The sequence below is a fragment of the Vulpes lagopus genome, chromosome 24 (assembly GCF_018345385.1).
Source record: "Vulpes lagopus strain Blue_001 chromosome 24, ASM1834538v1, whole genome shotgun sequence".
In the NCBI taxonomy this organism is placed as follows: Eukaryota; Metazoa; Chordata; class Mammalia; order Carnivora; family Canidae; genus Vulpes; species Vulpes lagopus.
In genome coordinates this window covers 48,717,065-48,743,801 of record NC_054847.1, presented here as the reverse complement: position 1 = coordinate 48,743,801, position 26,737 = coordinate 48,717,065, and the positions used below count along the sequence as shown (strand labels likewise).

The window sequence follows — 26,737 nt, the reverse complement described above, 5'->3', positions numbered from 1 at the left end:
CCATGTCTTTGTCCTTTCCAGAGTCACAGGTCTTTCGCTATTTTTTTTTTCCAGAGTATATCATATACTGAGTTTCATTGAGATAGAGACCATTTTGAATTTAATTGTGATGCTATGGAAATCATATTTCATATCACAAGTGCCATTTGTGTAACACTAAGCATAATTTTATGCCCATACCTTTATTCAACAGATACTTAATTCTGATCTTCTGTATTGTAAGCATTGTATTTTTTCTATTTTATTTTTTCCACTTACTATGAAGTGAGCATGAAAGCTGAGGTATTTAAGACTATGTGGGAATATCACTCCAAACAAAGATTGCATCAACATATACAATTATTTGATCTGTGAAGAATATTTTTATGTTAAATCACATGTCATTTGCACATATTCTTTGGCTGGGGTAAAATTCTACGGTTCCTTATCCTATAGTTGATTCTTGGTAGGTTTGGATGCTTTCTGACTTCCATGGCTATATATGGGGACCCAAGAGTAAATTCCAGAGCCTCTAGCCAGTAACTCAGCCTTCCAACAACGAGTGCAAAAGAGAATGCCCGTCTGTATTGGGTCCAACTGCTGCAGACCTATGGTAGTAGGATTCATACCATTGATAGAAATTCCGTTCCCTGATGATTTTCCTTTGGTATTGCTCTCTACATTCTTACTAGGTGTGGTTCACTATATATATTAGAAATTACTACTGTGTTGATACATTTTTCCTTTGTTAGATATTTTTCTTTTAATTTGAGAAGTGGGGAGGGAGAGAGAGAGAGAGAGAGAGAGAGAGAGAGAGAATGCACACGAGTGGTAGAGAGGGGGAGAAGCAGACTCCTTGCTCAGCAAGGAGCCCCACGTGTGGCTCGATCCCAGGACCCAGGAATCATGACCTGAGTGGAAGGCAGACGTTTAACCAATTGAGCCACCCAGGTGCCCCTATTATGCTGATCCTTGCACATGCCAACTCTACTTCCCTCCCTTATCAACCTGTAGATATTATGGGTATTCAAAATAGGTTACAGTAATATGTTGACATTGAAAAGTTGTGTTGACCCTATCTGGGAAGTCAGAAGCCCTCCTCTATGATATTGATAAGTTTCTGTGGCCAGAGGTGGAACTTAAGAGTGAGAATCTATATACTCACATATTCTACATTCTGGTACAAAGCGTATTTGAGGGACGCCTGGGTGGCTTAGTAGTTGAGCGTCTGCCTTTGGCTGAGGGCCTGAACCCGGGGCCTGGGATCAAGTCCTCCATGGGGCTCCCTGTGGGGAGCCTGCATCTCCTCCTGCCTATGTCTCTGCCTCTTTCTCTCTCTGTGTGTCTCTCATGAACAAATAAATAAAATCTTTTTTAAAAAAGCATGTTTGATACAAAAGAAATTAATAGAACGAATAAAAGTATGACTGTCACCCACAATTTATGCTAGAGGCTAAGCCTTCCATCTGATCTTCCATTATCACATCCTGTTGCTCCGGACAGTGATCCCAGAGGGGACATCTATCCTGAGTTTCTGTTTACTATTTCCTTGCTTTGCTTTATAGCTCCACATATGTGTCTGTCCTTGTCAACATAATGTATACTTTTGCATGGTTTCAAACATTATGTACACAGGAACATACTACATATATTTTTATGCAACTTGCTTTTCTTTCCTCAAAATCTAGTGTGTCTACTGCATTTTGATGTTCGTAGGTGAAGACCACTTATTTCCAACATGGTGGTGTCCCATTATATGAATATGCCATTATCTAAACATGCCATACTTTATCTTCTATCTTGCTCGACTTGGGAAATATCCACACATTGCGTGTAAAAATTGTGTATGTTCTGTATGCACCTATGTAAGAATATTGTTACTGTGTTTTGTTTGTACCCCACTGCCACTCCAACCTTTTTCCTGGTTATGTGTGTGCTTCTGTGTGTGTGTGTGTGTGTGTGTGTGTGTGTGTGTTTAGGACTGAAAGAACATCCTCAACTATTTTAGATGATGCCAAGTTAGTATTTTTCTAGATGATCCTTACAAACTGACACTCTAGCCATTATAAGAAAGTTTCCATTGCTTTATATTTTCTCCTATATTTGACATTTTCACACCTTTTAAATATTTTCCTGTCTGATACAATGAAAAGGAGTCACATTTTTTCTTTTCTGGATGTGGAAAGATGAAGCTGGGATTGAAAGGTGTCACATTTTTGTTTTATTTGCAGTCCTTTGATTATTTTTTTTTAAATTTTTATTTATGATAGTCACAGAGAGAGAGAGAGAGAGGCAGAGACACAGGCAGAGGGAGAAGCAGGCTCCATGCACCGGGAGCCCGATGTGGGATTCGATCCCGGGTCTCCAGGATCGCGCCCTGGGCCAAAGGCAGGCGCCAAACCGCTGCGCCACCCAGGGATCCCCAGTCCTTTGATTATTAATGACATATAGCACATGCACCCTGGTGTGTGTGTGTGTGTGTGTGTGTACACACATATATAGTACTTTCTATTTCCATTTGTGTTTCTTCTTTTGTGAAATGAAATCCATGTTCATGTCTTCCATCCATTTTTCTATCGAGTTCATTCTTTTTTCTTACTGATTCATTGGAGTTTACCATATATTAATAATACTAATCCTTTTTTGGTTGTATGTATTGTGAATAGCTTTTCTGTTTATAGTCTCATGATCCTTGTACTATAACTTTTGGGATGTGTTTTGATACACAGATGTTCTTCATATGAATGTAAGTGAATATGTCAGTGTTTTTTCCTTTATTATTTATACCCTTTTGGCATCGTATTAAAGAATCTTCTCTAGGGTCTTAGCAAAGAAAATGTTCTCCCCAATTTTATTCTGAGCATTTTTAATGTTTAATCATTGTCTATTGATGCAAAACAATATTACCACAAATATAATGGCTTAAAACAATACATTTACTATCTCAGTTTCTGTGCTGTGGGTCAGGGATCCAGGCATGGCTTACCTGGCTCTTCCCTCAGGGCCCCTCACAGAACTGTAAGCCAGGTGCTGCCTAGGACGGGGCTCTCACTCGGAACTCACCCTGAGAAGCTGGCTTCTGAGCCCACACTGGTCTTGGCAGGAATCAGTTTCTTGTGGGTTGTTGGGCTAAAAGCCTCAGTGCTTTTCTGGCTGTTGGCTGGAGATCATCCTCAGTCATTTACCATATGGGGTTATCCATATGTCAGTTTCCTTCACAAAAGACAGGATGAGAGAGAATCAGTAGAAAATGTGCTAACCATGTAGCATATTCGTGGAAGCAACACCTAATCAAGTTTGGTTAGAAGCCAAATCACAGGTCCCACCCACAGCCAAGGGAAAGGACATGGATACCAGGAGCTGTAATAATTGGGGGACATTTTAGAATCCATTTGCCACAGATTTTGTCTTTTATATTTAAATATTTAATCTGATTCCATTAATCATTGTGTTTATTCAGAGGGTTCCCCCCCCCCCGTATGAGTAAACTGCTGTCCTAGACTGAAAAGATTGAAACACTTTTTTTTTTCCCCACACCATCTTTCCATATCATCCCTACCACATATCAGGTCCGTATGTTTTGTATGAGTCTATTTCTGAGTTCTCTACTTCATTCTGCTGGCAAATTTGATTATGCCAATGATAATACTACACTGTCTTAATTACTATTGTCTTTTTGTTAGTCTGAAATCTGGCAAGACAAGTCTTTTTATTTTCTCTTCCCTCCACATGCATTTTAGAATTAATTTGCACAGTTCCTCAAAACAAACAAGAACAATACATGTTGATTGTAAATGCATTACATCAGTTTTGGAGAATTCACCTCTTAATTAGTCCCTATCCAGGAGCAGATATTTCCCCTTTATATAATACTACATTTGTTAATCTTTTGATAGATTTCAGTCTGAGCACTTTATATATTGTTACTGCAGTGGATGATATTTGTTTTTAATTATCAATTATAACTGATAGAACGTAGAAAATGCAGTTGATTTTTGTGTATTTCTATTGTATCAGGGACATTATTAAATCTTATTACTAATTTGATAATTTATCTGTAAATTATTTCAAAATTCTTACATAGAGGGTTGCATAATGTGTAATTATAACATCTGATAACTTTTTAATGTCATTAGTGCATTTGTTGGGGTTCCTATAAAATACTAAAAGGATGTAGTCATAGTGAATATTCGTGTACTGTTCCTAATGTGAATGGAGTGGTTTTGCATTTCACCAGTGAGCAAACGGACGCTGTGTGTGTTCCGTGGATTCACCTTATCACTGAGTGGTATTCCCTTCTGTTCCTATTTCGAGAAATGACCTTTTATCATCAGTGCATGATTGAGATTTATTCAATGATTTTGGCATTTGTTTTGATAGCCATATGTTTTCTTTGCCTTTATCTATTAATGTAGTACAATACGTGAACATTTTTTTTCTTATGAGATTAAACCAAACTTGATTTGCAAGGATAAACCCAGCTTGGGAATTATTTGCTATATTTCTATATGTTGCTGGATTGAGCTTGTTAATATTTAATTTAGGATGTTGACATCAGCACTTGTAATTGTGATTTTCTCATACTATTCTTATCTAATTTTGAAGTCAACTTACTTGTCACATAAAATAAATTGAGGACGTTCTATTTTTGTATTCTCTGGAAGAGTTTGTGTAAGATTAAAATGATCTAATATGAAGAATATTAGGACTCATTTGTAAAAACCACCTGGTCATTGTGTTTTATTTGTAGAAACATTTTAACCATGTATACAATTGTATTGATGGTTGTAGGCTTTTTTATTGAGGTCATGTGTTTATTTTGAAGCCTATTTTGGACAAAAGAATTTGTCTTTTTAATGTTCACATATATTGACCTAAATTTGCTCAAAATGCATTCTTCTGTCTCTTTCTAATTATCCAACCACACAAATTTTTTCCATCCCTAGTAAGTGTGCCTTATTTCTTTTTGTTCCTTTATCAGGGTTTGCCCTTTATTTAAGCCTTTTCAAAGACTAACTTTTGGCTGTTTTTGTTCCTCTTACTATTTTATATTTATCTGCTATTGCATAATTTTGGCTCTTGATCTTACATATTCCCTTCAAACTATTTTAGTTATTTTCTCTAATTTGCTGTTTTTTGTGCTTTGTATGTTTAATTATATGCCCTCCCTTTTTTTTGTCAATGCCCAACACCCCAGAACCACTGGGAACAAAGGGGGTTTATTGTTTATTACAATAAAAGGGATCGATATAGTACACCTTTGCCCTAAGTTAGCTGTTGTTGGGAAGTGGGATAATTCAATGATTGGGTGTCTGAATAAATCTTATCTAGAAAGGGGGAAAATTAGAGGCTAAATCTGTAATTGGTTAAGAAGTAGCTGTCACTCCTATTATTAGAAGAGAAGGATATGTAGAGTATTCTGTGGCTTGGAAAATAGTCATGTTTTCTCTGTCTCCAAACACAGTTATGGAGTGGTCTTGTTTGTGTCTTGATCCATCTCAGTCACAGAGTTGTTCTGTTCTTTGAAATAATTTATGATCAGTGGAGGAGAGCAGACTGATGGCAACAGGCCAGCTTCTGGATGTTAAGAACTATTTTTTTATCCTCATTTAGACCTGAGCTGAAACCAAGTGTCAGATGCCTAACTGACTGAGCCACCCAGGCCCGCCAGAATTATACTTTTAAAATACATCTTGTAAACAGAATGTAATTGGATATTTATTCCTTTCTAAAATCATTATTTTTGTTATTTGAAGTGTTTGATTTCATTGTGATTATTCATATGCTTGGATTTATTTATAATAATTTGTATGTACTTTATACCTCTATTTACTATATTCCTTTTTAATTTTCTTCTTTCTTGAATTATTTTGAAATAATTGTTCCTCTCCTCCCTTTTACTGGTTTGGAAGCAATGCATCCCATTTCTATTATTTTGAGGGTTATAGAAAAATGAAAAGTAAATATTACTATTTTGTATACCCAGTATTTGTTTATACTTATCCATAATTTACTTGTTTTCTATTCCATCTTTCAAAGTTTTTCATCTGTATCTATTTTTTTTCTATTTTAAGTATATTTTAATATTTTCTCAATTTTTGTTGGCCTAAAATTTGTCTTCTTTTGTCACTCACTCTCATGGGTTTGTTGTGGGTACAGTTCTAGGTTAACAGCACTTTGAATCCATTATTTCACTTAGTTATTTGGCTACTTCTGTTTTCTTTGTGACATAGGTAGCAAGATTGATGGCTGAGAATGAAATGGGGGAAGAGGTATTGCAGGTTGGAGGCGAGTAGTCATCTAGGAGATGAGAGTGTCTGGAGGCAGGAGGGAAAGTGTTGCACCATTGCCTGAAGCTCTCAGGGCCTCCTTGATGCGAATGGCTCTGCATTTAGACTCAGTTTCTCCCAGCCTTCTTCAGCTCACCCATGCAAGTGGCAGAAAGCTTCATTGACCAGAAAGTGGCAACTTCACTGTGAGGTGACAGGATAAAAGAATGTGAGGTGAGGGGTGTGGGGGAGATGGATTGTAGGGGGACTTATGAGGAAATGAGATTTAGGACACAATTAAAAGGACCCTAGATTCTGGTGGCACCAGAGATTTTTGTCAGGGACACAGTCACTGGTAAGGTAGGAAGCAATGCTTTAAGAGTGAGATCCTTGGTACTGAGATTATTGAGACATTGAAATTACTGCTTATAATAAAATCTAGGGCACCTTCAAACCAGGCATGAGGAGAGCAAAAGAGAGCATAGCCAGCACTTTAATGAAGTTCAAAGAACAAATGCCTTCTGGAGTTAGTCAAGTTATAGTGGGGACAAGAGAGGAAAAGGCATTTGCAGAGGAGACATGGAGAATAAGGAGGATTTTATTACCGGTTGAGGTCCTGAGTGCACAGCACAAAGTTTTCAGGAGCTGGAGAAGGGTCGGAAATAGTTTTGAATAGTGTCCCTTGGTTTTACAGTGTAACCAAAGAGGAAAAGGTCGTAGTCCTGGGATTGTTGGAGTAAACAGCAGTAAATAGGTATTAAGGGCATAACGAATTTGATTATGATGGTCTCAAGGCAGATGATGATGAGGGACCTGTGAGGTTAGGGGTGGAAGCTGGGAAATAGTCTGGGTGCAGATAACAGAAAACAGGGGCTTACTATATACAGATTTCTTTTCCTCCTGTATAATAGACATCTGTAGAGAATGCAACAGCTGGTGAATGTAATCCTGAGGTAATCGGGGACACAGTTTCTTTCACCATAGCATGCCACGTCACCATCTTTAGCAGGTGCATTTTCAAGATGGCGTCATGAGCCAAGAAGGGTAGGCGAGCTCAGTTCAGAAAAGAAGAGAAGATAAACATCCCCCCTGATGTCTTCATCCGAAAAGGTCTTTACAGAAAGAGCCTTGCATCCAACAGCTTCCACTTTTCTGAGCTGTAATTTTGGTAGAAAATAACAATTTCTGGAATTACTTGGGAAAATTTGAAAACATGGCAGCGCAGAGGCTTTAACCTCCCCAGGTTCATTTTCCCTTGGCCTGGAATGATTTGAGGTATCTATATTTTACAAAATGCTCTCCCTCCAGGGGATTCCACTGTGTAGCCAAGGATTGAGATCTACTGAATTAAGCAGATAATTACAGTTATAATTACAGCTGTTTCTTCTTTATCACGGGAGTCATATCTTATAAGCTTAATACAAACGCTGACTTAGTGGATACCACCCCATTACTCCTAGGGAAAACACAGGATTATGTTCCTTTGGTCCTCTGGTCACTACATTTTTACCAACCAATCAACCCATAACCTTGTTTTATGTATATTTCTGTTTAAAGACACCTTATTTACCATGTATCAATAATTCATTATCACGTTGAACTCACAGCCAACAGCTCTGAAACTGATGCCTGGACAGAGCTGCTCTGAACTCATTTTCTCTGTGAGGTACATCACAGCCTTCCTGTGTGGAGAAGCAGCGCTTCTTTCATCCTGCTTCCAAATTCTAAATGGCAAAATCACCAACCCAAAGCCCCGCAAATGTGAAAACTCTGGCACCAAACCGACCCTGAAGAGCACACTCATTTACAGGAGGGGAGCTGAGACCAGGCATGGCTCTGCTCCGTTGAGCCTCAGCTGGGCACGGCGGAGGCAGGCTGGCTCAGATTTTTGGCCCCTCTGTGCTTATCCACCTAGGACACGTGTCATTGTTGTTGATTTGGGGGCTACCAAGGAAGTTTTGGGGATGAGGCAAGTTTGCCAAGACAATCTACAAATGCCAAGGATCGACTGTATGTCAAGTTCATTTCTCTCCTAATCTGACTCTCTGCTCTTTCAGGGATCTCTGCCTTGAAAAATAGCTTCGGCGGCCACCCCGCATTTGTGCCCCTGAGTGGTCCTGCCTCACTTGAACTTTACCAGAGATTCTGGCTGCCTCTGTGTTTCTAGAACTCAGGAACATGTTTGGCTCTATCTTACTTACCCTTTTCTTCATTTTCAGCGCTTTTTACGAGTAGTACTCTTTATTCTTAAGGAGGCACTGAGAGGGGAGTTCTGATTTTTTTTTTAATGTATTCTTTAAAGAAGATTTTGAAAATGTAGAAAAATTTGAAGAACACTGAAAAACACCCCTCTGAGAAATAGCTGTTATTCACATTTAACCATGGCCTTTTACTTTCAGGTTTATAAAGATGAAGTGTTCTGAACTGGTACCTAACTTGAATCCAGTTTTCAATTAACAAAGTAAATGTAGGCCCAGTAGTATTAGTTCTAAATATTGACCTACTTGCTAATTTCTTTAGGTATATTTCAAGTTTATCATTTCCCATGGCTTCTTTCTTTTTTAAGATTTTATTTCTTTATTCATGAAAGACACAGAGAGAGAGGCAGAGACACAGGCAGAGGGAGAAGCAGGCTCCATGCAGGGAGCCACTCTGGTGCCCCTCTCCCCGGCTTTCTAAAGTCATTGGTGTCAGGGCATCCAATTCAGTAATTAGAGGGTGAAGCATGTTGTGCATGATAGGAACCGATCTTATTTTTCACCCAAGTGCCCTAAAATATGTTTCAGATGCATTAATGATAGCAGTGAAAACACAGGCATTTCAAATGACAAAGAGGAAAGAATTGTTCCTATAATATGGGCGAAGAGGGCAGAACTAACTAATCATGATATCAAAGACAAAAAGCAGATAAAAGACCAAGAAATATGCATGAATATTTTTAAATCTCAAACATGATTTCACTAGAAGCAAGTAAAGATTTAAATTCTTTCATGTAGAAAAAGACTTGTTTATCTGTAGGCAAAAAATGAAGATTGCAACTTTAAAAGACAGAGAGGTTAAAAATGATAAAACATTGCATAAAGCACATAATATGTTTCACCAATTCCGAGTACAAATTCTTTTTCTTTTTTCTTTTCTTTTCTTTTCTTTTCTTTTCTTTTCTTTTCTTTTCTTTTCTTTTCTTTTCTTTTCTTTTCTTTCTTTTTTCTTTTTTTCTTTTCTTTTCTTTTCTTTTCTTTTCTTTTTCTTCTTCTTTCTTTCTTTCTTTCTTTCTTTCTTTCTTTCTTTCTTTCTTTCTTTCTTTCAATTCATATCTTAAACTTTGAATTATTTCCCCTTAGGGCCTCTCCTCCCACTACTAAATAAATGGGGGAAAAAAGAAATACAGGAAAAAAAAATCTTATAGTTCCTTGGGATTTAATCAAAAGGTTTCAGGACTACTTCCAAGCATAAAATGAAGAAAGAGGTATAATCCCATGTGGCCAAAACTTTCCCTGCTTCTCACCAGTATAAAGTGTCATTGTAGATGACTGGTCCTGCTCAACTCAACAAACGACACTTGTCTACAGGTATGTGCTTACTGTTTCTGTGCAGTTCATATTTGCTGACCCATGCCCAAAAAGCCAGTTCATGTTATCTTTCTTTCTTTTTTTTATTTCTTAATTATATTTTCAAAAGCACAACCTACTGGAAAAGCTGTTGGGTCTGAAAAGCTGCCTATATTAGGTACATATTATGCAGAAACCTCCTCAACCCCGGAAAAAAAAAATGCACTTCTGTTGAGCCTGAATTACCAGCCTAAAATCCCCTCTCTAGGTAATCTCATTTCTGGTATTTTCTTGTCCTTTTCTGCTCACACAGTAGTTTTGGGGGTCATGCTGAACCAAATATCAAGTTTTGAGAAAGAAGGATTGGTATAGGTCACTGAGTTTTCACAAATGTCCTGGATCCTTCAAGAGAGAAATCAGCAGTCATCATAGTGACTAGCTTGCTGTCCCAAACCACAAGTGAGAGACTTACTTCTCTCAACTCACAGAAGTTTCCTTGTTTCAGGCAAATAGGCACCAATTTGTGTTAACACTACGGTTGTGTTAAAACTGTGTTTCTTTTATTTCTTGATATATACAGTCTGGGAATAGAATGCATCTTCTGCCTGGATAAAGAGAAACTCAGAAAGTCAAAAAATACAGCTGACCAAGAAATATTGACACCATCAATGCCATTATTAATTATATAAATTCAAATTAAGAAGGAATCAATAGGGGATCCCTGGGTGGCGCAGCGGTTTGGCGCCTGCCTTTGGCCCAGGGCGCGATCCTGGAGACCCGGGATCGAATCCCACATCAGGCTCCTGGTGCATGGAGCCTGCTTCTCCCTCTGCCTGTGTCTCTGCCTCTCTCTCTCTCTCTCTCTGTGACTATCATAAAAAAAAAAAAAAAAAAAAAAAAAAAGAAGGAATCAATATTATATCATAGTTTATAGTGCGTCAAAAAGAATACTAAATTTTGGTGTATACAGCAAAAAGTAAATCATTGGCTACTGCTTTGGTAATATAAGTGTATATTCTTTATTAAAAACAACTTGGCTGTTTGCCAGATATTTTAAAGATCTCTTTCACCACCACATGTTTCCTTTTGGCCCAGAATTCCCATTTCAAGCATCTTATTCCATAGGAAAACAAAAAAGAAGCAAATATGAAAGATGTATATATAAGGATATTCATTACAAGTACCCTTTATTATATCATGACATTGAAACTTCCTAAAGGGGCAAGAAAAATCAATGAAGATATATATAAGATAAATCCTTGTGATACTTTTTTATTAATTGTGGAACAACTATAAAAGAATTGTTTTAATATTGGGTAAATTTATATCTATATATTAGACTGAACTATGTCAAACGATCATTTTAATAGGTCAACAATGATTAAATATAAGTAATTTTAAATTATTCAATCTAATGTTTATTTCCATTTATGTATGACTTATCTATATAGTCATTTTATACACACACACTTCTGAGTTATTATGGGTCAAATGTTACCACTGGTTACCTTTGGGTATTGATATTTCAGATGAGTTTTTTTTATTTTTTTATGCTTATCTGTGCTGTTATTAGAATAATTGCTTTATAATAATGGAAGAAATTAATTAAGAACTTAAAGAAAAAAAAACATCAAAATAATCCCCCCCAGAATGTATTCTTAGAGGATTAAATGTAAAATTTAGAAACTGAGTTAAAATAGCTATTAAGCAAATGAATAATTGTTCATTCTCAAAAGTTATGAAAACAACTTGAAATCGGACTTTTTGTCCCAAAACAATAAATTATTTTAAAAATAGATGATTTTGTTTTTTAAATAAAATAAGTGCTTTTACATACTGCTGCTGTTCACAGAATTTCCATTAATAATAAAAGGCAATAGATATTAAAAGCCTAAAAAATATGAATAGACTTTCATTCAACACTTCCAGCTCAAATTAAGTTCCAGATAAATCTACTTCATTAATTTAAAACATAATTCAGAGGACATAATTTAAAGCTTAATTAGACTTATTTTGTGAAGTCCTTTTTTTCTGTGTGAAGTTCCCTTTTTATAATTTATAGAAATAAGAACATATTTAATTTCTTCTTTCTTTCTTTTTTTTCTTTCCTTTTTCTTCCTCTTTTCCTTTAATGACCATTTATGAATAACAACTATGACTAGGTAAAGTGAAAGATTCATAAGGACATGATTCAGATTATTCCAGGAAACAGCTAAAAAAATAAAATGTCCAGAGAAAACCCACCCCAATTCCTAGCCTTTCTAATGGTCAGTAGTAAGCAGAGTAAGCAGTCAGCACCAAACTTTGAAAATGAACTGGTGACTGTTGTTTTAAGGTATTGTGAATGAAAAAATAGATAAAAAATATTGTTGTAAACCACATAACTCCTGATTTATTGTTTGGTATTCTGTTCTTAGGGTAGGATTCACAACCTAGTGTCCTAGCTTTCATCTTAGACCAGATGGTGATGACAATGAATGTGATGGTAGACACTTTTTAATTCTGAGTATTTGTCACTCCTGCTTTTGAGAGGAGTATACCACAGCCGACTCAGACACGGCTGGGAATAAATGGTTGACCCTTAGAATTTTTCATTCTTTCATTATTAATTATTATTTAATAGCATAGTTAGAAGTGTGTGTTTAGTTTTCAAATATTTAGAAGTTTCCTTTCTTTCATTATAATCTTTTATCATTATGGGTAAATGAGAATGCTTAGTATCATTTCAAGCCTAGAATATGGTCTATCTTGAAAACTATTTTATGAACTTGGAAGGAAGGAATATGCTGAAACTGTTAGGTGAAATATTTTATAATTGTCAATTAGGTCAAGTTTGCTCATACAATGCATATTCTTACTATTCCCTTCAACCTGAAGGACTTCTTGAAAACTTACCATATTCCAGAACTGCCGAGAAAGCATTCTATCTCTCTTTCTCTCTCTCGTTGGAAAATATTGTCATTTTCCATTAATTTTTACAAGATATTTTAAAAGAAATTTTGAAATGTATCATCTGGATTCTTTTGATTTTGATGAAAGGACATATCAATCCTTCATACAATTGCCCCCATGTACTTTTAAAGTGGTTTTTTTTTTTTTAATCTTTACTTTGAAATTTTTCTTTCAGCTTGTTTGTCAACAGTTTATTATGATTTGCCTGTGTGTTACTTTATTTGTATTTATTCTGCTCTGTATTTATTCTTTAAATCTATAAATGTATACCTTTCATCAAACAGAGAGAAATTTTATGTGCTGATTCTTCAGATATATTTTCCCTCCTATTCTAGGATTAAAATCACAATGGTGTTTAACTCTTTACTTTTAAAGTTTAGTTTGGCTAAACTGAGACTTCAAATTCTGCCTCCCTTTTGTCAACAGCAGTTGAAATATGCCTTGAGTTGTCGTGGCCTTATCTGGTGTGCCCAAGGCTGTTATGTGCCATCATAGTTTCTGGATCTGCCAGAAATTTGGCCAGAGTTTATATACAGATTTTGATCTTGCTCTCCCATAGTTTTCTTTTCTGTACTTCACTCTCTTTCTCATTTCAGTTGTAGGCATGACATTTGTCTTCTCATTCATCAAAAGAAGAAGCATGCAGTTTTCTGGCTAAGTCTTAGACACTGAATGTAAGGCTAACTTTCTTAGAGCTACATAGGGGTTTCCAAAGATAAAATAAAAATGTTTGTTTTCTTCAGTTGATTGATGAGTACATGTTTATTCACATTTTCATTTATATTATTTTGTGTATATTTATGAATTTGTGTATCTTAGGGCTTAACTTTATCAGGTTAGGAGTTTTTAATTTCTAGACAACAGTAAATAATATTGTTCAAGTGGAGAAATAATTTTAGAATTGGAAGAAATCTCTGTGATCACCTAGTCTGGCTATACAAAAAATAATACCTAGGTAACATAGGTGATCTTTCCAAGTGGCACATTGTCATGTGTAAAATTGGTATGTAAAAACTTCCTTAAAATTACCCAAATACTTTCTATTAAACAAAAATACACAAATGTCCAAAGTGGTCTTAAATGTATTTTAAAATGATAGGTATTCATTGTGAATTGGAAGGTTACAAATCTACAATTTATAGTTAAACTTGGATAAAAGAGTGGTTGTCTTTTGAAATATATTTTTATTCTCACTAACACCAAACTAGATTTGAAATGATTCCTTACCATCATTTTTCAAGTGTCTTAAAACAATGGGGTTATCTTGCTAGCAGTGCCCTCTGGACATTATTCATCAGTTTTCCATTTGACTGCACTCCTGTGATTCTTCAATAACCTTGAAATAAAACTCATATCACAGGATACACTCCTTACTAGCTTCTTCCAGAGAAAATTTGCAATAAAAGAAAATAATTTGGAAGATTTTTGGTATGTTAATAATGTGTAATCACGGTTTATAGAGACTATTCAGCATGGAGACCCAGACCAATTCAAACGGACTCCACTTACACAAACATCTTTGGTATTCTCTCACTTTCAGTAAAGAACTGGGACAATTAATGCAAAAAGAGGATAAATCCCAGGTTTCATCATTAACTTTGCCACTTTTGTTCCTAGTTCTTTATTATCTTTCATAGAAAAGATAGAGTAACTTCCAAATTAAATAATTTAGAGGATTCATGATGTATGCATCCTCTCCTGAGCACAGATCATTACTGAGTAAATATTATTTTACCCAAGTTTTTCAGTAAAGACAAACCTAGGTTACTTGCTATTATAATTATGATATCTCTCATAGTCATTGAAATATTATTTTATAAGGCATTGCTACTTTCAAATATTAACAGGAGATGGATTGAACTTCTGCAACTAGCAATAAAAATATTCATATCCTTTTTAAACGAATGAAATTGGTTTTATACTAAAAGTTCATGGAAGACTATCGTAACTTTTGGTAGCAGCTGCAATGCCAAAAACAGGTGTTCTGGCTCTGGCTCCAGCTTTGACTCTGCCAACAGGGCTGCCCCCAGCTTCTCTTTCAGGGAATTCAGCTCCTTCTTACACAGGGCAGTGTTAAGATGTCAGGCCACTTAGGACAAGACGACCAATACACAGATTTGTGTATTTGGTCCAGACAGATTTGTGTCCAGAACCTCTACAACAGTGCATTACACATCAGTCCTCAAGGCAGATGGTGACATAGGCCATTCCTGACTTCAGTCCCTCTCACAAGAAGAGCAACTAGCAACAATCCATAAACAAGATACCATTATGAAAATATCAGAACCTGGAGATGAAGCCGAAGCACCTCTCTGGACTTTCAGAGACTGAGAAGGAAAGTATTAGTAGTATGTAAGAGGAGAGGCTACATACATTCTGATCACATCACCATCCCCAAGGCTGGCACCTTGCCACACCAAGTGAGGCTCCCTAGGCCTGTAGGTTGTCCTCTAGGAAAAGAGAGCCCAAGGTACATATCCAGCTTCCTCACATTTGGGCTGCTTCCCCGGAGGCCCACTCGGGTCTTGCCACACCAAGTGAGGCTCCCTAGGCCTGTGGGTTGTCCTCTAGGAAAAGAGAGCCCAAGGTACATATCCAGCTTCCTCACATTTGGGCTGCTTCCCCGGAGGCCCACTCGGGTCTTGCCTCATAGAGATCACTGAGGAATCTGTGGGATTCAATAAATGGGAATCAGAGAGAGACACAGAAGAAGAGTGGGACTTAAGAGAAAGCAGTATTCAGATCATGGTGGACCACATTCCTGCTTGTAGTAGTACCAGCCAGTGACTCTGCTCACCTCTTGATTTCAGTAGAAATCAGTAACAGGAAAAAGCTGGAAAATTCACAAATACATGGAAATTAAACAACACAATACCAAAATACTAAATGATCAAAGAAGAAATTTTAGAAAGGATATAAAAATATATCTTGAGACAACAAAATGGAACACAACAAACACTTAGTAAAGGAATCAAAAACTATTGTAAGAGGAAGGATTGTAGCTATAAATGACTATATTAAGAAAAAAGAAAGATCCCAAGTAAACAACATCTCAAGGAACGAGAAAAAGAAGAACAAATTAAGCCCATATTTAGTAGATGGAAGCAAATAATAAATATTTGTATACATGAGAGAATAGGAAACAATAGAAAAGATTAACAATGCTAAGTTACTAGTATACTGATACTAATACTGTCTTTGAAAGATAAGCAAAATTGACAAACTTTTAGCTGAACCTACCAAGAAAAAAGACAGGACTCAAATAAATAAAGCAGATATAAAAGAAAAGAAATCACAATCTATGTCACAGAAATGCAAAGGATTATAAGAGACACTACTGTGAACAAAGATACAACAATGAATTGGTCAACCTAGAAGAAATAGATATATTTTTAAAAATATACAATCTACTTCATGAAGAAATGTAAAATCTGAATAGACTGATAATAGGTAAGAAGATTTAATTAATAATCAAAAAGCTCCCGATAAAGAAAAGCCTGAGAACAAATGGTTTCACTGGTGAATTCCATTAAACATTTAAAGAAGAATTAATACTGGTCCTTCTCAAACTCTTCCAAAAAACAGAAGAGGGAACATTCCCAAACTCATTTGACCAGACCAGCGTAACTCTGATACCACAGTCAGATAAGGACATTGTAAGAAAAGAAAATCTATATCCTGAATATAGATGCAAACAATTCTCAACAATTGCTGGTAAACCTAATTCAATAGCATATTAAAAGGATCACACACCATGATCAATTGGATTCATTCTTGGGACACAGGAATGGTTATATATGCAAAATATCAATAAGTTGACATACCACAATAATAGTATGAATAAAAATCACATGATTATCTCAATAGATACAGTAAAAGTCTTTGACAAAATTTAATTTCTTTCCTGATAAAAACTCTGAATAAATTGGGTATGGAAAGAATGTACATCAACATAAGAAAGTCTTTACAGGGCAGCCCGGGTGGCTCAGCAATTTAGTGCTTCCTTCAGCCTAGGGCCTGATCCTGGGGACCTGGGATCGAGTCCCATGTCAGGCTCCCTGCATGGAGCCTGCTTCTCCCTCTGCCTGTATCTCTGTCTCTGTCTCTGTCTCTGTCTCTCTCTCTCTCTCTCTCTCTCTCTATGTGTGTGTGTGTGTGTCTCTCTCATGAATAAATAAATATGATTTTTTTTAAAAAGAAAGTATAGACAAGGCAGCAACTAACATTGTACACAATGGTGAGATATTGAAAGCTTTACTTCAAAGAGTAAGAACAAGACCACTCCTACTCATCATAGTACTAGTCAAAAGCAATCACACAAAAATAAGAAGTAAAAGGAAGGAGCAAAGTTGTCTCTGTAGATGACATGATTTTACATATAGAAAACCTTAAAGAATCCAGTAAAAACTGTTGGAGATAATCAATAAATTTAGTAACATTGCAGGATATAAAATTAACATACAGAAATCTGTTGCATTTCTATACGCTAACAATTAAATTTCTGAAAAAAGAAATAAAATGATTCCCTCACAATAACAATGAAGATGATAAAATACTTAGGACTAATTAAACCAAAGAAAGATCTGTACACTGAAAACTATAAAACATTCAAAGAAATTGAAGGAGTCATACATAAATGCTAAGATTATCATGTTCATGGATTGGAAGAATTAATATTGCTGAAACGTCCATACTACCCATTCTCAGTCATACCTCGATAAACCTGGGCAAAAAATAAACATAGAATGTGTAAATTATTAAAAAGACAATGAAAGCTTCGAGGAAATAAATATGTTATCTCTCATGAGACTAGTTAGAATGATCTGATTACTTTGAAATCTTGTCTTTATCCTGGCTTGAGTTCCCTTTCTGTACAAACCAAGTAAGCTCTGGTTTTTTCAGCCTGTTTACAGATAGCAGCTATAAACTCCAGAGAACTAAAAATAAATGGTAAGTAAACAAGCACACAACCACTGGAAGACACTAGAGAACGATCCAAAGGTGGCAGAACTTTCAAGGAAATTCCTCATTGGTAGAAGGGAATGGTCCTGGTGAATTGGTTGTTCTCACCACTTCTAGCCAGATGGCAGGCCTCACCTGTACTGCACATGGCCACTACAAGGCCAAGAGAAAACTTCACTGGAAAATGACCAAAGAAACTGGGAAAGGGAATTGTAAGAGATTGGAGCACAATTTCTATGTATTAACTTCACCTACATATCTGGCCAACCCTAAAAACAGATGCCAAGAACAGTGTCTTAGTAGTATACATAAAGACACAACAGATGAACAAAGTTGACCTGCTACTCAAAAGTCTGACTTTCAATCTGAGAACAACCAAATTAATTACTTACTAAGCACAAACAAAACAGAACATTTCTTTGGGGTAAAATAATAGAATTCCAGATTCCCAAGAAATAATTTTCCCAAAGTACATGATACAAGATGGAGATGGAAGCTATATTCAGTACTAAAGATGATTATTTGAGACTATGAGAAGATCCAGGTTTTGGAATTATGAGACCAGTATTTTAAAGATTTTTTTTATTTGAGAAAGAGAGAGAGAGAGCACACGTGCATGCATGAGAGTAGGGGGGTACAGAGGAAGGAGACAAGCAGACTCCTCAATGAGCATGGAGCCCAATGGGAGGCTTGAACCCAGGACCCTGAGATCATGACCTGAGCCAAAATCAAGAATCTGCTGCTTAACTGACTAGCCACCCAGGCACCACCCCCAAGACCAGATTTTAAAGCAGCTTTTTTCCAATCATGTTTTGGGACATAAAGGAATATTATTCTGCAATATCTGAAAAATTGAAAATTTCAATCAATAAATAAAACTTAACAAAAAGTAGTATTTGAAATTTAAAAAAGACAAAATTGTCTAATGTTGTTATGGTAGAATGAAGATAGCAAGAGATGTGAACCTGAAGACAGATACATAGAAAGGATTGAAAAACTACACATTTTATTGGTAATATTTAGAGGCAATGACATACACATATTTGGAGTCCCAGAGGAAAAAGAAGGAAGAATGGGACTGAAAAGATATTAGAAAAATCATCACTGAAATTTTCTCAAATTTATTGTAAGTTAAATTTTTATTCAATGACTTTAGAAAACCTCAAGCAAGTTAATAAGGAAGAAAACTATGACTAGACCTACTATAGCCAAAATGCTGTAAATAAAAGATAAAGATAACATCTAAAATCAGTGAGAAGAAAATACCACTGCATATCATTGAGACAGTATTTCAAAGGATTCATGGCTTCAAAAATAATGGATTTTAGAGAATATTGGGCCAATATCTTTATAGTGATGAATGAAAAAAAAAAAAAAAGACACACAAAAACAAAAAACCCAAACTGTCAACCAAGAAGTCTATAAACCCTTTCTAGCCTGACGGTTGTCTCAGGAAAAAAGAATAGTTGTCTCACAGTTGTCTCAGGAAAAAAGAAATAAAGATACTGTGTCAGAAACAAAACCTGAGAAAATTCTCATCAACCCATTTGAGCTACAAGAAATGCTAAAGACTGTACTTTAGGTTGAAAATCAATGAAATGGATGGAAACATATACCCAAGAAAGTTTGAAAACCATCAAAAATATTGTTTCCTTTGCCACATCTACTGCAAGAATGAAGACAATTCTCAGCAATCAGACTGTCGACATTCCAGAAAATGTCAACATCACTCTGAAGGGGCACACTGTTATTGTGAAGGACTCCCGAGGGACTTTAATCACATAAGCAATGAACTCGTCAGACTCCTTGGAAAGAAAAAGAAGATGCTCCTGAGTAGACAAATGGTGGGAAATAGAAAAGAACTGGCTACTGTCCACACTGCCTGTAGTCCCGTGCAGAACATGGTCAAGGGAGGTACACTGGGTTTCCGTTACATGATGAGGTCTGTGTTTGCTCACTTCCCCATCAACATTGTTATTCAGAAGAATGGCTCTCTTACTGAAATCTGAAATTTCTTGGGTGAAAAATACATCCGCAGGGCTTGGATGAGGCCAGCTGTTGCTTGTCCAGTATCCCAAGCCCAGAAAGATAAGTTAATTCTTGAAGGAAATGACACTGAACTTGTAGCAAACCCAGCTGCTTTGATTCAAAAGTCACAACAGTAAAAAGCAAGAATATCAGAAAATTTTCAGATGGTAGCTGTTTCTGAAAAAGGAACAGTTCACTGGCTGATGAATAAGATCAAGTTGTCCAGCTACAGAAAAGAACAAGATGCCAGATGATTTTTTAGACTTATCTGTGATATTTCAAAGATGCAATAAAAGCTGTATTGATTTGGGACTTCTTCTTTTAAAAAAGTATAAATACATAAAAGAAACTGCTATTGCATTTGCCTTCTTAATCTACTGGAATTCATATATTATAAAATAAAAATTTGATATATTTAATTGCATACAACTAAAAAAAATGTAATTGCATAGCAAAAACCGCCTAAACAAAAGAAAAATGGAAGATGAAAATATAAATCACTATATCATTTATAAAAGATCAATACCACAGTAATAGGGAACTTCTAAAATTGTGAGGAAAATCTATTAAAAAACCCTACCCTCCATAATAATGGATAAAAACCTAGTTTATTGAAAACATTTAAAAGGGATTTGAAAATGTGGAAATACGTTCAAAATCACTCATAATCAAAAGATGCACACAAAAGCTAGCATACTTGTCCGAATGGCAAAAATTAAGAAGTATAATAACATGCCCTGCACATGCACAAAGCCACCATCTACCCCACTTTCCGAATTTGGGGCAACCCCTCAGAGGTGGAGGTCAATTTAGGGCGCTTGAACCACCACATCTGAATAAAGGACAAAATATGGATATAAAAACGCAGTGTGAAGCTATTATATCCACATTTAGGAAATGGGGAAATGAAGTCATGGGAGAGGATTACTTGGGGTTTCCTACTGTGGCCCCCAAATTTCTTCAAAGCCCTGTAAGACAAGTAAATGTCGTATATATGCATTTCATAATATAACAGATGTTTTAATAGTGAGATTTTGAATTATTAGGAGTACTAACATAGTCGAGACATTTCTCTGAAAAAGAAAAATTGGTTATATGGAAAAGCTAAGAAACATAGCAGGTGCGTGGCTTCACTCCCCTCCGGTTGCAACGCATACTCACGAGGCTGCACACCTGTGCCAAGTGTCCTCAATAGGATTCCTGTTTTGTTCCCTGACAGAGAGGGGAAAGGAAAAGGAAGAGAAGAGGTGGAGGGTTCAAGAGGCAAGAATGGAGAACCGAGCTCAGGTGTGTTGAAGGCTGACCCACCTTCAGTCACAGGAGGGGAGAGTGTGGAAGAGGATGGGGCACCAAGCTGTCACTCTCGCCGTCCTCCTGGAGAGCAGCCGACATCCAGAGTCAGCCTGTCATCTGTCGAGCATCATGTTCACCCAGACAGGCTCTCCTCTGTGCCCCAAACATGCTGCCCTGCTCTCCTCTTGCACCTGGAACCCCCATGGCCCTTCTTGATGGGAAGAAGGCCGCTGAAGGTCTGGGACACACCTGCAGCCCCAGGCCAGGAGGTTCAGGACTTGAACAAATTGAGAGCTGATTGGGTTGGGAAGGAATATCCTTTACATCCCACAAAGGCAGAAATAAAAATATAGTTTGAAGATTTTCTTTGAGCCAGGAGAGTAGTGATATAGAATACCCATTAACCTTCTATTTTGCAAATCTGGTCTTTCTCTTAGAAGTTTTCAAACCCTGTGCTGCTAATCACAATGTCCATGTAAGTCCAATTTAAATATATAGGGCTTTGTTGTTGGTTTTATTTTTTAAGGTTTCCCTTTTTTTCTGAAATGACACCACCAAGTTTTGAAAAGTACCAGACTTCCATTACATTACTATAAAACTTTGTCTGGGTTTCTACACAGTATACCAGATGGCCAAAACCATTTTTTTTTCTCTTAATTTTATTTCTAATGCTTTAGTTATCACTCCCGGCTTGCTGCCATCTACAAATCTTAGAGCCATGCCCTTATCTGTCTTCCTCCTGGTTATTAATTAAATTTTTAACAAGACAGGGCTCATTGCCAACTCACTGTGGGACTTCTCTAAAGACTACTCCACTTTGTAGTTTGATATTTATTAACATTCTTTGGGCTTCTAGCTACAAGTTCTTTTTTTTTTTTCCCCTGTGAAAAACTATTAATCTTTCTATGGCTATTTTCCCTTATCTTTAATATGGAATGGCTTTTACACTAGTATTTCTCAATCCATCTGTGGTATGGGACAGTTTGCTTTTCATTTTCCAACGGTCCATGATCTACATTTTTGTAAAATGCAATGAGATATGAAATTTTAAAAAATGAGGTTGCTAGAAAAATGAACTATAAAGAGAAATGAAACAATTTTATTATTAGACCTAACAGATATAAAAGCACATTCCAATAATAAGACGAAACACGCAATATAAAAAAAAGAGGATTGCAAAAGACAATGCCTATCAATTCACTGAAATCATGGATGAAGGCAATTAGTACTGGAAATATTACAGTTGTATATTTTTGTTGTTCTCCAACCTTGATCAAGACTCTGAGTGAAGTTGCACTCTCCATACTAAACTCCCATGAACACATTTTAAATCAGTTTCATGTATATCAATAATGTTTTTTAATGTGATAGAAGAACTTGCATTTTGCTTGGAGAAATGACAATGTCACTCATAGAAGTTAATGTCTATCTTAACCTCTGTCTTTTTATTTCATAGCACTCAAAGGAGAAAAGTCAGTTTTAGAAAGGTACCCAGAAAGGACTGAAAAAAAAAAAGATTTTAGGTAAATCAATAATCTCACATAATTTGTTTTTATCTAACATAAAGTGATTTTGTATTTTTTTGAAAGAGTGAGAGTGAGAGAGAGTACCCATGGGTATAGGGGGTAAAGGGGAGGGGCAGTGGGGTGGGAGAGAGAGAATCTCTAATGCTCATCGACTGAGCCACCTAGACACCCCAGTGATTTTGTATTGTTAAAATTTATCTTCAATCCTTCAGTAGTGAGTTCCAAATATTAGTCTTGTATATTTTAAATTAGAATTCAATAAAAGAAATGAATTTTATGTTTTTTCTAATGTGTGAAAATAACATTCAAAATATTCTATTAAATTTGGGTTTGGTGATCATTTTTCACAAATTTGCAGAATCAATATTTATTGAAGTTAGTGTGTGTGTGTGTCTGTGTGTGTGTGTGTGTGTGTGTGCGTTTCCTTCCAGGCATGGAAATATTAAGGTGATTTTAAAAATTCAAAAATTCTGGTACAGGGCAAAACTGCGTTTGGTGCCCTGATCAGTTGGCGATATTGAACAGGGGATTCAAAAGTAAAATAGCATCCTTATTATATTATCTTAACCAATTGACAATATGACTATCTGCAAGGAAAAATTATTCTTGTATTTCTATGCAGACATTTAGGTTGAATCTCTCACAAACATATCATTAATTTTCTCAGTCTGTTTCTGCACTTAAAAGAGATAATCTCCAGGGTGCTGGCTGTCACAGCGCTGAGTCACTAATGTATTTAGACTTCACGCTAGGAGGAACTACTTCACATCTGGTATTAAAAAGTGTTCATGTTTCTTGCTTCTTTTGACAGTGCTTGGTAGAAGTTGTTAAATCATAATGTTTATTTAAACATTTTTTTAAAGATGTGCTCAAATTGCTTTTATTTTCATGTAGTTTATTCATAAAATCATTTCATGCTGAAAACCAGAGGCTACATGAGTTATTCAAATTAGCCATGTATAAATTGTTGCCACTTGAATTTAAATCTTTTAATATGTGATAAGATAGGAAGATTATAATTGCATATTCATGCCTTAAATAATAGAAAATGTCTGCTTATGAATGGCTGTTGATTCTGGCCAATATTTATTAAGCATCTAAGCAGAACTAGGTACTTCCTTTTCTGTGCTTTCATAGAATTTTGATCATACATGTATGTAGAAGGTTATTATCGCTCCCGTAATGTGTGACCATAAATCTGGTGTCTTAAAACAACACCGACTTACTGTCTTTTTCAATTATTTAGAAGTATGAAATGAGTCTCACTGGGCTAAAATAAAGGCGGTAGCTCTATGTCATTCTGGAAGGTCTAGGGGAGAATCTGTTTTCTTGTATTTCCAGGCTTCTAGAGGCCTCCCATATTATTCTTTGGCTCATATCCCCACTTCTTCATCTTCAAAGCCATCAACATTGGGTTATGTCTTTTTCTCCCTACCATCTCTCTACTTCTCCGTCTGTCAGCCTTTTCCACTTTTAAGGATCCTTGTGAGGAGAGATCTCACCTCTCCTGCCTTCTCTTGGTAATAGTTACTAATCTTATCTGCACGTCCACAGCTTGACATTTTTTTTTCTGGTTGATTTGTCCTAAACTTGGACAGAATCTTCCCTCAATATTCTTGTGCACCGTTAATGAAGGATCATAATGTAATGTAATATTTTCTTGACTTTTTGGGTTTACTTCAGGAGAATTTTAGCATGGTACAGAGTAATTAGCAATAGGTTGAAAATGAATAAGAGATGCTTTTTTGGCCCCCAGCTGTTGTCTCCTGACAGAAAACTTCTTCTATCTTCCTTCTTCCTGGGTGCCAGAGAACTCAAAATTCCAGTCTCTTTTGCATGCCAAACAGAAGGCAACATCAGCTAACTTCAGAACTGACACTTCACATCAGGGTCAGCAGAGAAAATAATTTATAATGTCATTTTATATTAATTAATTCAGATATAGGGGCCATGAAAATAATCATGAAACACACAGTCTCTATCCTCTAAGAAGCAAACTTTGAAATTTATATTATATTTACTGTTTATGGATTTTTATAGTTATTGAGCACTCATCTACCTAGTTTGTGAATAATATGAGGCAGTCAAATATTCATAGTGTGATAGGACACAGATAAAAAGAAACTAATATATTTATCTAACATTATTTTTTTAGTAGTGTGGTTTTTCTTCTAAGAGAAAAATTTATGCATGGAAAACTACTAACCTCAATCATTTTAGTTATAGATTACCATTGTTTCATTAGAGTGACACATCATAAAAATGCTTCACTTTAGCTTTAAATTCAACTCAATATCTCATTCTATCCGTTACCTTTATAGTGTAATTATATTCCCTCAGATACTTTAAATTGTATTTTCAGCCATAATCTATATTATAATCGCATTGAATTGTTTTTGGATATAGTATTACTTAGGTGCAACCAGACAAGAATTCGTTTTTTTTTTACTTTTTTTTTTTTTTTTTTTTATGATAGTCACACACACACACAGAGAGAGAGAGAGAGAGAGAGGCAGAGAGAGAAGCAGGCTCCATGCACCGGGAGCCCGACGTGGGATTCGATCCGGGTCTCCAGGATCGCGCCCTGGGCCAAAGGCAGGCGCTAAACCGCTGCGCCACCCAGAGATCCCTCTTTTTTTTTAAAATTATTTACTCAAAAAAATTATTTACTCAACAGAGAGAGCACAAGCAGAGGGAGCAGTAGGCAGAGGGAGATGGAGAAGCAGGCTCTCCACTGAACAGAGAGCCCACTGTGGGGCTTGATCCCAGGACCCTGCAGATGCAGGGTCCCAGTAGTTGCTTAACCAACTGAGCCACCCAGACTCCCAAAAATTCTTAGATATTTTCATCTTTATCTAAGTAGTTTTGCACACTTGAGGTCTCTTTCTGGCTCTGCGGATCACAGCACTAAAGTTACGCTCATGGTACAATTATGTGCATGATGTTTTGCATACATTAGATGACTTAAGCTCCATATGTTCAGTCAAGTATATATTGTTATTCTGTTTTCAAAAACTAAGAAAGTGTCCCTGAAAATCTAACTAACTTATACCATGTCATAAAGCCAATGGATGCTAGGCAGGGATAGAAGGCCAAGTTGATCTGGTACAAAGATCCTCCCCAGTACAACATGGGGCTTTGTTTTTTTAATACACATCATTGAAATATTGATCGAGATGCTATGGCCTAGACCCATATTTTCAGGAAGACAAAAAATTCATCACCTAGTGGGAAGCTACGTGGATACAGGAGGAGCTATAATAGTGGTTAAGCAGAATGATGCAATTCGTGTCAGTGTAGATAATATTTGAGCCGCACTGTGTAGAGGAAAGATCTGGATCTTAGGATTTAGGCATTCCTCAAATGCAATATTTGGTTTATTTATTTGGAGTGTGACTTGGGGAAGTTACTTAACTACTCTGAGCTATACTTTCCTCATCTATAAAGTGAGAATACTGGGATCTACTACTTAGTTTTATTGTAAGCAAGACTCACACAAAGGACACATTAAATATGTGGGGTGTGAGTTTCCATGTGTTTGAAAATATTTACTTTTACAATTTTAATGAAGTCCACAAATTATCTTTTTCAATATGTACATTAATTTTTTTTTTGCTGTGCACTTCAATAAAACAATTGCTGTTATACTATTTTTTAAACATAATTTTGCCAGTTCTGGTTCTCTTAGGAAAAAATGGCAGGTTCCGTGTACACATATTTGGGGAAATTATGAAGGAGAGCCAGTCTAAGTCACTTAGAAAGTAAAAACATAAAATGTTAAGTTAAAGCCTAATATTTTTTTAAAAGATTTTATTTATTCATGAGAGACACACAGAAAGAGGCAGAGATATAGAGAGACAAGCAGGGTCCATGCAGGAAGCCCAGTGTGGGACTCGATCCTGGAACTCTGGGATCACACCGTGAGCCAAAAGCAGATGCTCAACCACTAAGCCACCCCAGAGTCACTATTAAAGCTTAATATTATTATTTTTTTTATTTTTTATTTATTTATGATAGTCACAGAGAGAGAGAGAGAGAGAGGCAGAGACACAGTCAGAGGGAGAAGCAGGCTCCATGCACCGGGAGCCCGACGTGGGATTCGATCTCGGATCTCCAGGATCGCGCCCTGGGCCAAAGGCAGGCGCCAAACCGCTGCGCCACCCAGGGATCCCAAAGCTTA

At 36.3% G+C, this 26,737-nt stretch overlaps 1 protein-coding gene and 1 pseudogene across 3 annotated transcripts in view; both read left to right on the top strand.

Moving 5' to 3' along the window:
• Positions 1–26,737, top strand: part of DSEL (dermatan sulfate epimerase like) — a 90,048-nt gene that overhangs the window by 12,650 nt on the left and 50,661 nt on the right. Inside the window, exon 3 of one of the 3 annotated variants that reach the window (XR_005985461.1) lies at positions 20,958–21,827. The exons of 1 other annotated variant lie outside the window; for it this stretch is intronic. The gene's annotated coding sequence lies outside the window, so the exon portion shown is untranslated. Of the gene's footprint in view, positions 1–20,957; positions 21,829–26,737 lie in introns of those variants that run through there. One more of the 3 variants, XM_041739665.1, reaches the window with a different exon arrangement.
• Positions 16,882–19,982, top strand: LOC121481961 (annotated as a pseudogene).